This window comes from Myxocyprinus asiaticus, chromosome 18 (genome assembly GCF_019703515.2).
Source record: "Myxocyprinus asiaticus isolate MX2 ecotype Aquarium Trade chromosome 18, UBuf_Myxa_2, whole genome shotgun sequence".
Taxonomy (NCBI): Eukaryota; Metazoa; Chordata; class Actinopteri; order Cypriniformes; family Catostomidae; genus Myxocyprinus; species Myxocyprinus asiaticus.
Genome location: NC_059361.1, coordinates 45,048,821 through 45,064,566, shown reverse-complemented (window position 1 = coordinate 45,064,566; position 15,746 = coordinate 45,048,821). Strand labels below are relative to the sequence as shown.

General features: G+C 42.0%; 4 non-coding genes and 1 pseudogene across 4 annotated transcripts; all 5 read right to left on the bottom strand.

Moving 5' to 3' along the window:
* Positions 1 to 10,479: 10,479 nt before the first annotated feature.
* LOC127456535 (U5 spliceosomal RNA) lies at positions 10,480 to 10,599 on the bottom strand. Its single transcript, XR_007899858.1, has one exon. It is a non-coding gene; the product is annotated as a U5 spliceosomal RNA (small nuclear RNA).
* A 1,479-nt stretch (positions 10,600 to 12,078) lies between these two features.
* On the bottom strand, positions 12,079 to 12,193 carry LOC127456531 (U5 spliceosomal RNA). The gene has a single exon (XR_007899854.1). It is a non-coding gene; the product is annotated as a U5 spliceosomal RNA (small nuclear RNA).
* A 778-nt stretch (positions 12,194 to 12,971) lies between these two features.
* On the bottom strand, positions 12,972 to 13,043 carry trnag-ucc (transfer RNA glycine (anticodon UCC)). The gene has a single exon. It is a non-coding gene; the product is annotated as a tRNA-Gly (tRNA).
* A 419-nt stretch (positions 13,044 to 13,462) lies between these two features.
* LOC127456536 (uncharacterized) lies at positions 13,463 to 13,571 on the bottom strand (annotated as a pseudogene).
* A 1,448-nt stretch (positions 13,572 to 15,019) lies between these two features.
* LOC127456530 (U5 spliceosomal RNA) lies at positions 15,020 to 15,134 on the bottom strand. Its single transcript, XR_007899853.1, has one exon. It is a non-coding gene; the product is annotated as a U5 spliceosomal RNA (small nuclear RNA).
* Between the last annotated feature and the right edge of the window lie 612 nt (positions 15,135 to 15,746).

Here is a 15,746-nt window from a genome sequence, read left to right as displayed (position 1 = left end):
AACATTAAAAATAACACTAGCTTATTGATCATTCTAATTCAATCAAAGATAATTATCAATTATCAAAAATCAGTAGAATAATAATAAGGATTAACATTGACGGGGCACCACCCTGAAATCAGGGACTAATAACCAGATAGTAAAACAGTCTCAATATTAGATTGTTTTCTTAGGAAAATCGACATCCGAAGAATATCGATTTTCGAATAAAAAAAACAATGAATGAAGGTTTGAATCCGAGCACTGACATCCCGTCAGCACGACACAGGCATATGCAAAACAAACCAAAACACTTCTCTTTGTAATATAAACAAAGTTTATTGATGCAGTAATATCAATTAATAATTAATACAATGCAGTCAATAAACTTCCGACTTACAACTACAAACTAAACAGTAATATGATTAGATATGGAAATAAAAATAATCCTATAACACATAAGGTGTGTGTGTGACAGTGTGTGTGTGTGTGTGTCAGTGTGGTTAGTGAGAGAGACTGATTTCGCAATAGCTGGAGATAAAGCAGCCGTGTTCATCACTCAGAGACGCGGTTTTACGAGCGGGGCTCGTAAAAGTCCATTGTTATTTGACTCTTTAATGGATGAACTCAGTTGCTGTCTCACCCGCGATGGCGAAAATGCACAACAGTCCAATTTGGTTGGACTACAATACAGCAAAACAAATTCGTGATAATTAATACCCTGAGTATTAATAATGAGCGGACATGGCGGTCCGTAAACTGTACAAGCAAAAACCTTGAAACACAAGAATAACACACTATAATATTCTATCTCTGCCCAGACGTAAACCTCTTACTTGAATCGCATGAGGACACAGGTAGAATGTGTTTTCCTCCATCCTTTAACTCTGACCCGGTTTCTTGAGGCTCGTGTGATGACGAGAGCCATTTCCTCGCGCTGTCGGAGGCCGGTACGTCTGTTGATTCTCAGAGGGCGGTACGGCTGTTGAATCTCGGCGGGCTGGCGGAGAACTCAGAAATGTCGACTTGATTGAAGAGAAATCTTTAATCTCTTCACTTCTGTAGGCCAACGGATGAAGATGCGAATTGCTCGGCGGTCTCCTTCGGATCCGTTAGAATGTTCGGTTGAACACAGAGTAATTTCAACTCGTCCAGCGAGATGGAGATTGTATGGCTACAGTTTCAAGTCGGACATTACTTCCTTAAGCCACGAGGTTGCACCGGAGAGCAGCAAAAAGCTATGTCCGTATTCGGTGAACGAAGTCGCGGGAAGCCACTTTGGAAGCATTTCAGAATTATTTGAAGTCCTGATGATGTCATGTTCGAGGGACGTTCTGTTGTGTGCCTCATCCAATAGGAGTTGAGTGCTCGATCCTTTAGAGGGCAGGGCTTCATGGATTTGTAGTCTGTTTTGGACTCCCTTTGTTTGATTTTGGCGCGATTTTTATCAGTAAGATTTACGACTTAGAAGGTGGGGGCTTAAGTTATGTTTTTACGACTGTGTTAGGCCTGCCTTTGTCTTCTATCTGAATACATGAGTCCCAACAGTTGCTAAACAACTTGGATCACATAAACAAGGTACAAGTCTACTTTCAAGCTGCTGAAGAAATGAGCCAACCAGCTGCATTTCATTAAAACAACAGCTTGATCTAAATGCAAGGCGTTGACAAGGAATTGAATCTGGGTCAACTGCTTGGAAGGCAGCTATGCTTACCACTATACAACCAAAGCAAGCAAATGGAGAGCTTAGGCCATGTTTTACAAAAGTGCTCAAATACACAGAAGTAGGGGACAAGCCTGGATTAACTAAATACTAGTTTATACCCCAATTAAAAATGCATTCCTGCTGTCTGTATCTGGCCTTATCCATCTTTTAGAAGAGAGTACTCCATTTAATGCTAGACAGACCTTAAATATGTGCTGCTTATCAAAACTTTTAAGTTGTTAAACAACTTAAAAGCTACAGGCACAGATTCATTACCCAACTTCAAACAAAAACAAAATGAGTGTTTTTCATGCTTTATCTGCAGAACAATTATCCCCTTTGGTCAAGATCAAACAAAGGCCCAAACATAAGGTGATTCCACAGGCTATTCCGATGACCTGCTTGCAGATCCCATAAAGCACTCTACCTTGCAATCCCATGTTCATACTTATGTTGTTTTTAACAAATTTGTATAGCTCTGCTTACCTGCAAAACAATTATCCCCTTTGGTCATGTTGGGCCTCATGTATTCAGATAGAAGACAAAAGCAGGCCTAACACAGTCGTAAAAACATAACTCAAGCCCCCACCTTCTAAGTCATAAATTTTACTGATAAAAATCGCACCAAAATCAAACAAAGGGAGTCCAAAACAGACTACAAATCCATGAAGCCTTGCTCACTAAAGGATCGAACTCTCAACTCCTATTGGATGAGGCACACAACAGAATGTCCCTCAAACAAGACATCATCAGGAGTTGAAATACCTCTGAAATGTTTCGTGAGTTACTTCCAGCGACTTTGTTCACCGAATATAGACGTAGCTTTTTTTTTGCTGCTCTCTGGTGCAACCTCGTGGCACAAGGAAGTAATGTCCGACTTGAAACTGTAGCCATACAATCTCCATCTCGCTGGACGAGTTGAGATTACTCTGTGTTCAACCAAACACTCTAACGGATCCGAAGGAGACCGCCAAGCAATTCGCATCTTCATCCATTTGCCTACAGAAGTGAAGAGATTAAAGATTTCTCTTCCATCTTCAATCAAGTCGACATTTCTGAGTTCTCTGCCAGCCCGCCGAGAATCAACAGCCATACCGCCCGCCGACAGAGCGAGGAAACGGCCTCCCGTCATCACCCGAGCCTCAAGGAACCAGGTCAAAGTTAAAGGACGGAGGAAAACACATTCTACCTGTGTCCTCATGCGATACAAGTAAGAGGTTTACGTCTGGGCAGAGACAGAATATTATAGTGTGTTATTCTTGTGTTTCAAGGTTTTTGCTTGTACAGTTTGCGGACCACCATGTCCGCTCATTATTAATACTCAGGGTATTAATTATCACAAATTTGTTTTGCTGTATTATGGTCCAACCAAATTGGATTGTGCAATTTCGCCATCACGGTTGAGACAGAAACTGAGTTCATCCATTAAAGAGTCAAATAACGCAGGACTTTTACGAGCCCCGCTCGTAAAACCGCGTCTCTGAGTAATGAACACAGCTGCTTTCTCTCCCGCTATCGCGAAATCGGCTTTAGGGCTGTCACTTAATCATCTCTCTCTCTCTCTCTCTCTCTCTCTCTCTCTCTCTCTCTCTCGCTCTCTTACTAATCACACACACACACACACACACACCTAATGTGTTATAGGATTATTTTGATTTCCATATCTAATCATATCACTGTTTAGTTTGTAGTTGTAAGTCGGAAGTTTATTGACTGCATTGTATTAATTATTAATTGATATTACTGCATAAATAAACTTTGTTTATATTACAAAGAGAAGTGTTTTGGTTTGTTTTGCATACACCTGTGTCATGCTAACTTGATGTCAGTGCTCGGATTCAAACCTTCATTCATTGTTTTTTTCCCCGAAAATCGATATTCTTCGGATGTCGATTTTCCTAATAACAAAATCTAATATTGAGACTGTTTTAATATTTGGTTATTAGTCCCTGATTTCAGGGTGGTGCCCCGTCAATGTTAATCCTTATTAATATTCTATTGATTTTTGATAATTGATAATTATCTTTGATGATTGAATTTGAATGATCAATAAGCTAGTATTAATTTTAATTAATGTTTCATCGATGTTAACAATTAATGATTATCTTTGATAACTGTTGATTTAAAGAATTTAAAAAAGCTAACATTGATTCTCATCAATGTTCTATTGATTTTAATAATTAATAACTATCTTTGATAATTATTAATTATTGCTAATAACCAAACTTGCTCCTAAACGTAGCACAGTACATTTACTGGAGTCCCATATGAGGTTTTAATGAGTTAGAACCAATTAATTAATTTAAATATTAATTAATAACTGCAGAAATAATTATTAATTATTTCTGATAGTAACACTGATTTAAACAACCGGTAAAGCCCTACATAATAATTGGTGCCCTGTGTGAGGCATCCTACATGCCAGTTCTGTCACAGTGTGAATGCATAAGAATCCAAAGTAATAACTTGAATCCTTACTTCAAAGTTTGGTTTTGTTCGACAATTTACTTCTCACAACTTGCCGAACATAAGCCAGTGTGGTGTGAAAGTGCTCTTAAAGGTGAATTAGGGTTTGGTAAATTTACTATAGTCTGCTTAAAACCTGCTGTTGTTGTTATTTAACTCCTAATGCTTTCATCTAAATATTACAGAGAGGTGCCAAGTCACTTCATTGACATCCACCAAAGAGAGAACACAGTGAAATTTGCACATTACATAACAGTAGACCGTAAGCCACAGGTCGAAGCCTCTCAACTGTGCTTTCGTGTTAGCATTATATCAACTGTAAAACAACAAGCTGTCAGAGCCACTATCACAAGAATTTTTACGGCCCCAGTAAAATGAGTCACCAATTGCCCTGCATGACTGGAGCTGAAGCTCCACAGAGGTTAGTCGACCCAGCACTGCAAGATGTAGTTGCTGCTGTCCTCCGTCTCTCCATAGAAGAGAGAGATAACCTTAACGGCTACAATATTAGTCGTTGTGATGAAGCATTGCAGGAACTAGTTGATTATGTCAACAACCCGGTCGGGAAGCCAATGCGCAAAATCCTGGACCTAGTGGGCCAAATGTTCCTCCTTCATCACCGCAAAACCCAACTGCAAACCGCCGAGCACCAGGCCCAGCTCGCCCAGCTGCAGAGCAGCTACATTGCGGTGCAGAAGGAAAATCTCAGCCTGCTCCAAGAAATTAGCTGCACTCAAGCTGAGAAAGTCCAGACACAGGAAGATAATGCCCGGATGCAGGTGGAAATTGAAACCCTGCACAGGCAGCTTCAAGCTGCCCAGCTAAAAGTAGAGTCAGATCAGGTAAGTGCAGCTGAAACACACTGCACGACATCTGACATAGAAGAGGGCCCCCTTTTTAGCCATACGTGTAGAAATGTGCCCCTGAGAAACCCAGGGACACACGCTTGGAGCCGAGCTGCCCCTAGTGGTACAGTCTCTGACTTCATCCTCCAAGACACCTTTCAAAATCCTCCAGCGGCCCGCTGGTTGGATGCAGGTGCCCCTCCTTATAGTTGACCTCCTCGGTCAGTTTTCAGTCACGCCACCGTGAGTTTCAAACCGACTGATTCCACACCATGAGGGGGGACAATTATTTTCAAGCCCAGAGTGGTGTAAGCGGCTCGAAGATTCCATTAGCCAGGGAGCCGTACGCAACCCGGGGTCCACCCCCACACGTCGACTGGACTCCTTCCCCACCATAAAGGGGAGGGAGTCGTCCTCATCGCTATAGCGATCTGAGTGACTATGGTGTTTCGGATGACTCAGATGACCTGTGGTCATACCGACACCAACGCTTGCGCATCCGACAACTCGAGTTCCTCGCAGGGGACATAGAACGCTTTGACCCAAGTAATCAAGATTCAAACATCGACAATTATCTTAGGGAAATTGAGCACTGCCGTATTGACTTGACTTACGTTTCGTCGTGTGAAAAACTCAAGCTCGTATGGAAGACCACTGTAAGGAGTGTCCATGCGTTCATGGAAATGCTACCGACAGGTACACGAAACCGCTACTCAGCTCTGTGTAAAGCCTTACGTGAGGAGTATTCGCTCTATATCAACGAAGCCTCCGCTACCATTGCCGCTTTCGCCATCACCCAGAAGAGGCACAAGCCTCCGCGTGAATATTATAGATGCCTGAGAACCACGTACTTCCAAGGAAGTAACGAACCAGGTCTGGAGGAGGAACGAGCTTTCAAGTCTCTTTTCCTTCACAACCTCCACGAGTGCATGCGATATGACGTCATGATGCACTGCAGAATGGGCAACCCCACCATGCAGGAAATCAGAAAGTACGCGCAACTTCGGCCCTGCCTGAAGGCATGAAGGCGACGCCAGAGCCCTGGGGATCCAAGCCTCATATGCAGACCTAGTGCTTGAAGGCAACGAAATGCTTCGCGTTAAGGTGAATGCTAGAACAGGACCCCAAAGGCGCCGATCACCCCGCCAGCAGGGTAAGCAACAGAACCAGGGGGGTGGTGACCAGACACACCCCCAGGGTCACGGCAGGCCTAAACAACAAAACGTTCACCGGCCGAAAAGAAATGCGCGTTTCGAACGAAAATCCAAACAAGAAGGTGAGTGGGTAGGCAAGGTTTCAAATCCCCTCAGAGAACAAGATTTGAGAGAGGAAATGGAGAATATAAGGAGATGCTTGACTGAGTTAGTAACTAAGCTTGATGTGCTCCATTGTTCACCAGGTCCGTCAACCTCCTCAAAGGAACATGGCACTGAAACCCGGTCAGTATGACTAGACGATGTACCCCCTCCCGTTAATGCCAAAGTTTACTTTGTGGGTTGGGAAAAGGGGGACAGTGTCCAAGTTGCCCCCCAAAACAGTCACTCCTAACATACCACACCCTCCTTTTCTGACCTTTTTGGGCAATCTGTACCGTAAGGGCACCGCCTGACACATGGGTCATTCCGCTCCCACACACTACACAACAACGGTTCCGAAATAGTCTAATGGGTTCAAACACCTTCGCAGAGGTGACTAGAGCAAAGCTCTCCCTTGGCAAATTGTTATAGACCTACAACGTAAGCATCACAAGCTACACGCAAGATAGGTCGTCTATCACAAAACGGGCCTGGATTGACACCTTTCAAGGGATGATGCTAACAGACCCTGTTTACATACAGTATGTCCCATTAATACGGAACAACTGTTAGTTGGCCAGGACCTACTGAACCGATTGGCTCCGCTCATTGACTGCCGTCGTGGACACATGTGGGCTCAGGTTGACATACCGAGACCAGTTGGTCCAGAAAACAGTTTGCCAGCTTCAGATGCACACGTCGCCATCGTCCAAAAGTCCAGCAGAGACGACGACTCCAATAAGAACAATTACCCGGCTTGAATAAAACCCTTCAGGGTACTATAGTCACTGTACATTTGCAATCCGTTCTTATCAATAACACTTTGCACGCTTTAGGGACTTTGTCAGAGAAAACAACTTATGCGTGTATCATTAGAGATCTAATGCAGGACCTCCTCAGGGAAATTAGTTCCTCAGTCAACAGTCTGAGTGGTGGAAGGATTCCAGCTTACCTGGTCTCCCTAGACCTTGTCGAACAAATGTTTAGATCTGCTACCATCTCCGTTGTGCAACCTTCACAGATACACTTGGCATATAGTTTTGGCATTGAAATTCCAATCCATGTAAATCCTCAGAACCTCAAAACAGGATTTATCCTCAATCTACTGTCATAGGCAGAATATATATAGACTAAAATCTGTATTTAATGTTGGTTTTCAGAGAGGTAATGCGCACATTCTCCTCAAAACACCACCAACACTCACCTACCATGATGAGGACCCCTCGCTCTACCTTATCCCTAACCTAAACATGTGTACCAAGACAAAGTACATTCATTGGGTTTGTCAAAACGCAACCCCTTTATTAAAGAGGTGACTAACTACCTCCCTGAACAAGTGTCATGGTAGCATGTCCATCAAAGATGAAGGAACAGAGACAAAGGTAGAGCGAGCAGGCAGTCGCTGGCTCGTTAACACACCTGCCACCGAAGTCATACGACTGCCATAATACAGCCACTAAGCTAAGGCCACTAAACTAAGGCTACCAAACCAAACAGTGTTCTTAATGGTTCCCCAAGGAGGCACCGTGCACATTCACGATATTATCCTCCATCATCTCAACGTCGACAAAAATGATGCAGAAATTGAGATCATGGATGCATTTAGAGGTCACAGCCTCACCGTTGATGACACCCTTCAACAGCAGCTTCAGGCTGAAGGGTTAGAATTAGTGAAGTTCAGTCTCAAACCGACTGGCTTGACCAATATATTTCATAGTCACATAAGCAGATCGTCATCTTACCGAGAACACCCTATCAGTTTGGTTGCCCTCTGGCTCCTCCTTAGTGGTTGGATCATCATCGAAATTATTGCACACGCCATGGACAGGTACATTCAACACCTACAGGCCAGACTGGACTCACTTCTCATACAGCCACGTTTTACACACCAGTCTGAGCCCATCACACAGGTTAACCCCAATCATTTTCAAGGATAAGCCTTTTAACCTTTAACCCTCCTTTCCTCTAACATTTTGTTCCTAGTAACCAATGTGAGGTTCTACTTTGATTTTGTGGTATAACCAAAGAACAACAAAGGATTGTGTTATGGTTAATGCTGTGCCTTCCAATAACTTGAAATGTTTATGTGTGATAAATGTTGTTTTAGATTTAGCTAGAAGTTCTATGCCCAGATGTGCCTCAATCTCTGTCCAGACGATAAAGCCTCTGTGAACTCTAATGAACTGTATGGACTGTGCAACCATTTTTCTTTCCTATCAGGAATACATGGATGGCGTAACCCACAGGTTACTGTGAACCGACAAGAACTGTTCTGCCCTTCAGTTGCTCTAAAGATGCTGGACAACAACCAACTCTTCGGAACAAAGGGGGGAATGTTGGGCCTCATGTATTCAGATAGAAGACAAAGGCAGGCCTAACACAGTCATAAAAACATAACTCAAGCCCCCACCTTCTTAGTCGTAAATATTACTGATAAAAATCGCGCCAAAATCAAACAAAGGGAGTCCAAAACAGACTACAAATCCATGAAGCCTTGCTCACTAAAGGATCGAACTCTCAACTCCTATTGGATGAGGCACACAACAGAATGTCCCTCAAACATGACATCATCAGGAGTTGAAATAATTCTGAAATGCGTCCAGAATTCGCTTCCAGCGACTTGGTTCACCGAATATAGACGTAGTTTTTTTTGCTGCTCTCCGGTGCAACCTCGTGGCACAAGGAAGTAATGTCCGACTTGAAACTGTAGCCATACAATCTCCATCTCGCTGGATGAGTTGAAATTACTCTGTGTTCAACCAAACACTCTAACGGATCCGAAGGAGACCGCTGAGCAATTCGCATCTTCATCCGTTTGCCTACAGAAGTGAAGAGATTAAAGATTTCTCTTCCATCTTCAATCAAGTCGACATTTCTGAGTTCTCCGCCAGCCCACCGAGAATCAACAGCCGTACCGCCCGCCGACAATCAACAGCTGTACCGCCCGCCGACAATCAACAGCCGTACCGCCCGCCGACAGAGCGAGGAAACGGCCTCCCGTCATCACCCGAGCCTCAAGGAACCGGGTCAAAGTTAAAGGACAGAGGAAAACACATTTTACCTGTGTCCTCATGCGATACAAGTAAGAGGTTTACGTCTGGGCAGAGATAGAATATTATAGTGTGTTATTCTTGTGTTTCAAGATTTTTAAAGAGTCAAATAACGCAGGACACTTATGAGCCCTGCTCGTAAAACCGCGTCTCTGAGAGATGAACACAGCTGCTTTCTCTCCCGCTATCGCGAAATCGGCTTTAGGGCTGTCACTTAATCATCTCTCTCTCTATCTCTCTCTCTCTCTTACTAATCACACACACACACTGTCACACACACACACCTAATGTGTTATAGGATTATTTTGATTTCCATATCTAATCATATCACTGTTTAGTTTGTAGTTGTAAGTCGGAAGTTTATTGACTGCATTGTATTAATTATTAATTGATATTACTGCATCAAAAAACTTTGTTTATATTACAAAGAGAAGTGTTTTGGTTTGTTTTGCATACACCTGTGTCACGCTGACGGGATGTCAGTGCTCAGATTCAAACCTTCATTCATTGTTTTTTTCCCCGAAAATCGATATTCTTCGGATGTCGATTTTCCTAAGAAAACAATCTAATATTGAGACTGTTTTACTATTCGGTTATTAGTCCCTGATTTCAGGGTGGTGCCCCGTCAATGTTAATCCTTATTAATATTCTATTGATTTTGGATAATTGATAATTATCTTTGATGATTGAATTTGAATGATCAATAAGCTAGTATTAATTTTAATTAATGATTCATCGATGTTAACAATTAACGATTATCTTTGATAACTGTTGATTTAAAGGATTTAAAAAAGCTAACATTGATTCTCATCACTGTTCTATTGATTTTAATAATTAATAACTATCTTTGATAATTATTAGTTATTGCTAATAACCAAATTTGCTTCTAATCATAGCACACTACATTTACTGGAGCCCCATATGAGGTTTTAATGAGTTAGATCCAATTAATTAATTTAAATATTAATTAATAAAACACTGATCTAAACACCCGGTAAAGCCCTACAGTCAAGATCAAACAAAGGCCCTAACATAAGGTGATTCCACAGGATATTCTGATGATCTGCTTACAGATCCCATAAAGCACAATACTTTGCAATCCCATGTTCGTATTTATGCTGTTTTTAACAAACCTGTGTAGCTCTGCTTGCAGCAGAACCCCCAAAAATACATAAAAACTCACAAAAGCTCACCTCCATGAAAATCTTTAATAAAAGGCAAAAGATTTATACATAATGGAAAAAAAAAAAACTTGAGATGTAAACTTGAGCCATTGGGCCAGTACTCTACCACTACTGTGCCATAATGCTCAACAAGGGTAACCTCTGGTGCAGGCTCTTCCTGGATTGCTTTTTCTCAGTGGACCATTCCAATTTGGAGCATTTAAGGTAATAAAATCCCCTCTAAAATTGAAAACAATCCCAATCTGAGGGGATCTCACTGAAGCTGAGGTTAAGTAATAATGGCCCTAATGGAAAGCACTGCAAATATTAGTTGACTTCAGCACAACGTTTGATAGGGTTCTTCTGGAGTAAGGGGGTGAGGCAGCACAAGAAAGCTGTGCTTTGTGCAAGCATATTGTGACACATTAATATCATTGCCATTTGTTCTTAAGAGTAAGACATACAAAAACTGTACTGAAAAGGGCATGGCCCACACAGCGCAGAACCAAAACACCATTTACACTGAGATACATCATGTGGATTTCTTCCATGGGCAACTCTCAGGAGTGAGTAAGAAACAGTTTTGTTTCCACTCAGTCTTTTCAGGCACAGGCTAGTAACAGGTGACAATGTGATTCACACTGCACAGTAGTATTCAGGAACAAATAACAAAATAGTGGTGTCAACACACCATTGTAGGTGATCCGATGTGACTAACCAAAACCCAGTTTTTCTGCCTACTCTAATTAACAGCCAAGGCCTTTAGCACACAAGGAAACTTAGCAGAAGTACTTGTATCTGTAAAGTGTTTCTCAAATTGTAAGCATTAGGATTCTTGCGAACAGGCAGGCTTTTGCACAAGTTGGCATTCGGCTCAGGCTTTGAGTCAACGGCACATCCTTGTTAGTATAGTGAACTGTGTCTTTACATGTTAGACCTGGGTTCTCTTCCCTGACGGCTAGTGTCTTTTGTTTAGGGTTGCTAAACATCTTGGATCACATAAACAAGGTACAAGTCTACTTTCAAGCTACTGAAGAAATGAGCCACCCAGCTGCATTTTATTATAACAACAGCTTGGTCCAAATGCAACGCATGGGCCAGGAATCAACCCCAGGTCAACTTGCTTGGATGGCAGCTATGCTCACCACTATACCACCAACACAAGCAGATGGAGATCTACGCCCATGTTTTACAAAAGTGCTGTAAATACTAGTTTATACCCCAATTGAAAATGCATGCCTGCTGTCTGTATCCGGCCTTATCCATCTTGTGGTAGAGAGTACTCCATTTAATGCTAGACAGACCTTAAATATGTGCTGCTTACCACAACTTTTAAGTTGTTAAACAACTTAAAAGTTACAGGCACAGATTCATTACCCATCTCCAAACAAAATGAGCGTTTTTCATGCTTTATCTGCAGAACAATTATCTCCTTTGGATCATTTCAAGATCAAGCAAAGGCCCAAACATAAGGGGATTCCACAGGCTATTCCGATGACCTGCTTTCAGATCCCATAAAGCATCTTGCATTGCAATCCCATGTTCACGCTTATGCTGTTTTTAACAAACTCGTGTAGCGCTGCTTGCAACAGAGCCCCCAAAAATACGGAAAACTCACAAAGGCTCCCCTCCACAGAAATCTTTAGTAAAAGGCGAAAGATTTATACGTAATGAAGAGAAACTTGAGCTGTTAGCTTGGTCCTTTGGGCCAGTAATCTACCACTACTGTGCCATAATATTCAACAAGGGTAACCTCTGGATTGCTTTTTCTCAGTGGACAATTCCAATTAGGAGCATTTAAGGTAATAAAATCCCCTCTAAAAATGAAAACAATCCCAACCTGAGGGGATCTCACTGAAGCTGAGGTTAAGTAATAATGCCCCTAATGGAAAGCATATCAAATATTAGTTGACTTCAGCACAACGTTTGATAGCCTAATTCTGGAGTAAGGGGTGAGGCAGCATAAGAAAGCTGTACTTTGTGCAAGCATATTCAGGAACAAATAACGAACAGTGGTGTCAACACAGCATTGTAGGTGATCCGATGTGACTAACCAAAACCCAGTTTTTCTCCCTACTCTAATTAACAGCCAAGGCCTTTAGCACACAAGAAAACAGTGCATGTCATTCTTTTAAATCTTTGTTGAATTGATCAAAATGCATCACATTCCTTGAACTGTCTGTGATTCATTTTTGTAAAGTGATTACAACATACAAAAATATCCTGGATATGGATAGGTTGTTTGCTTCCGAACAAAAGTTCACACATTCTAAATGAGCTGGGTGTGCACCTTCAAGCATTCTTAAAGGTGTGTCTCCTGGATGCCTAACACTTTGCAGAAGTGCTTGTTTCTGTAAAGTGTTTCTCAAATTGTAAGCAATAGTATTCTTGCCAACAGGCAGGCACAAGTCAGCTCAGGCCTTGAGTCAACTGCATTTCATTATAACAACAGCTTGATCCAAATGCAATGCGTTGGCCAGGAATCGAACCTGGGCCAACTGCTTGGAAGGCAGCTATGCTCACCACTATACCACCAACGCAAGCAGATGGAGATCTACGCCCATGTTTTACAAAAGTGCTGTAAATACTAGTTTAAACCCCAATTGAAAATGCATGCCTGCTGTCTGTATCTGGCCTTATCCATCTTGTGGTAGAGAGTACTCCATTTAATGCTAGACAGACCTTAAATATGTGCTGCTTACCACAACTTTTTAGTTGTTAAACAACTTAAAAGTTACAGGCACAGATTCATTACCCATCTCCAAACAAAAACAAAATGAGTGTTTTTCATGCTTTATCTGCAGAACAATTATCCCCTTTGGATCATTTCAAGATCAAGCAATGGCCCAAACATAAGGTAATTCCACAGGCTATTCCAATGACCTGCTTGCAGATCCCATGAAGCATCCTGCCTTGCAATCCCACGTTCATACTTATGCTGTTTTTAACAAACTTGTGTAGCTCTGCTTGCAGCTGAGCCCCCCAAAATATGAAAAACTCACAAAGGCTCCCATCCACGGAAATCTTTAGTGAAAGATTTATTCGTAATGAGCTGTAAGCCTGATCCTCTGGTGCAGGCTCCTCCTGGATTGCTTTTTCTCAGTGGACCATTCCAATTTGGAGCATTTAAGGTAATAAAATCCCCTCTAAAATTGAAAACAATCCCAATCTGAGGGGATCTCACTGAAGCTGAGGTTAAGTAATAATGGCCCTAATGGAAAGCACTGCAAATATTAGTTGACTTCAGCACAACGTTTGATAGGGTTCTTCTGGAGTAAGGGGGTGAGGCAGCACAAGAAAGCTGTGCTTTGTGCAAGCATACTGTGACACATTAATATCATTGCCATTTGTTCTTAAGAGTAAGACATACAAAAACTGTACTGAAAAGGGCATGGCCCACACAGCGCAGAACCAAAACATCATTTACACTGAGATACATCATGTGGATTTCTTCCATGGGCAACTCTCAGGAGTGAGAAAGAAACAGTTTTGTTTCCACACAGTCTTTTCAGGCACAGGCTAGTAACAGGTGACAATGTGATTCACACTGCACAGTAGTATTCAGGAACAAATAACGAATAGTGGTGTCAACACACCATTGTAGGTGATCCGATGTGACTAACCAAAACCCAGTTTTTCTGCCTACTCTAATTAACAGCCAAGGCCTTTAGCACACAAGGAAACTTAGCAGAAGTACTTGTATCTGTAAAGTGTTTCTCAAATTGTAAGCATTAGGATTCTTGCGAACAGGCAGGCTTTTGCACAAGTTGGCATTCGGCTCAGGCTTTGAGTCAATGGCACATCCTTGTTAGTATAGTGAACTGTGTCTTTACATGTTAGACCTGGGTTCTCTTCCCTGATGGCTAGTGTCTTTTGTTTAGGGTTGCTAAACATCTTGGATCACATAAACAAGGTACAAGTCTACTTTCAAGCTGCTGAAGAAATGAGCCACCCAGCTGCATTTTATTATAACAACAGCTTGGTCCAAATGCAACGCATTGGCCAGGAATCAACCCCAGGTCAACTTGCTTGGAAGGCAGCTATGCTCACCACTATACCACCAACACAAGCAGATGGAAACGTTCGGCCATGTTTTACAAAAGTGCTCAAATATACAAAAGCAGGGGACAAAGCCAGGATTAACTAAATACTAGTTTATACCCCAATTGAAAATGCATGCCTGCTGTCTGTATCCGGCCTTATCCATCTTGTGGTAGCGAGTACTCCATTTAATGCTAGACAGACCTTAAATATGTGCTGCTTACCACAACTTTTAAGTTGTTAAACAACTTAAAAGTTACAGGCACAGATTCATTACCCATCTCCAAACAAAATGAGCGTTTTTCATGCTTTATCTGCAGAACAATTATCTCCTTTGGATCATTTCAAGATCAAGCAAAGGCCCAAACATAAGGGGATTCCACAGGCTATTCCGATGACCTGCTTGCAGATCCCATAAAGCATCTTGCATTGCAATCCCATGTTCACGCTTATGCTGTTTTTAACAAACTCGTGTAGCTCTGCTTGCAACAGAGCCCCCAAAAATACGGAAAACTCACAAAGGCTCCCCTCCACGGAAATCTTTAGTAAAAGGCGAAAGATTTATACGTAAGGAAGAGAAACTTGAGCTGTTAGCTTGGTCCTTTGGGCCAGTAATCTACCACTACTGTGCCATAATATTCAACAAGGGTAACCTCTGGATTGCTTTTTCTCAGTGGACAATTCCAATTAGGAGCATTTAAGGTAATAAAATCCCCTCTAAAAATGAAAACAATCCCAACCTGAGGGGATCTCACTGAAGCTGAGGTTAAGTAATAATGCCCCTAATGGAAAGCATATCAAATATTAGTTGACTTCAGCACAACGTTTGATAGCCTAATTCTGGAGTAAGGGGTGAGGCAGCATAAGAAATCTGTGCTTTGTGCAAGCATATTGTGACACATTAATATCATTGCCATTTGTTCTTAAGAGTAAGACATACAAAAACTGTATTGAAAAGGGCATGGCCCACACAGCGCAGAACCAAAACATCATTTACACTGAGATACATCATTTGGATTACTTCCATGGGCAACTCTCAGGAGTGAGTAAGAAACAGTTTTGTTTCCACTCAGTCTTTTTAGGCACAGGCTAGTAACATGTGACAATGTGATTCACACTGCACAGTAGTATTCAGGAACAAATAACGAATAGTGGTGTCAACACACCATTGTAGGTGATCCGATGTGACTAACCAAAACCCA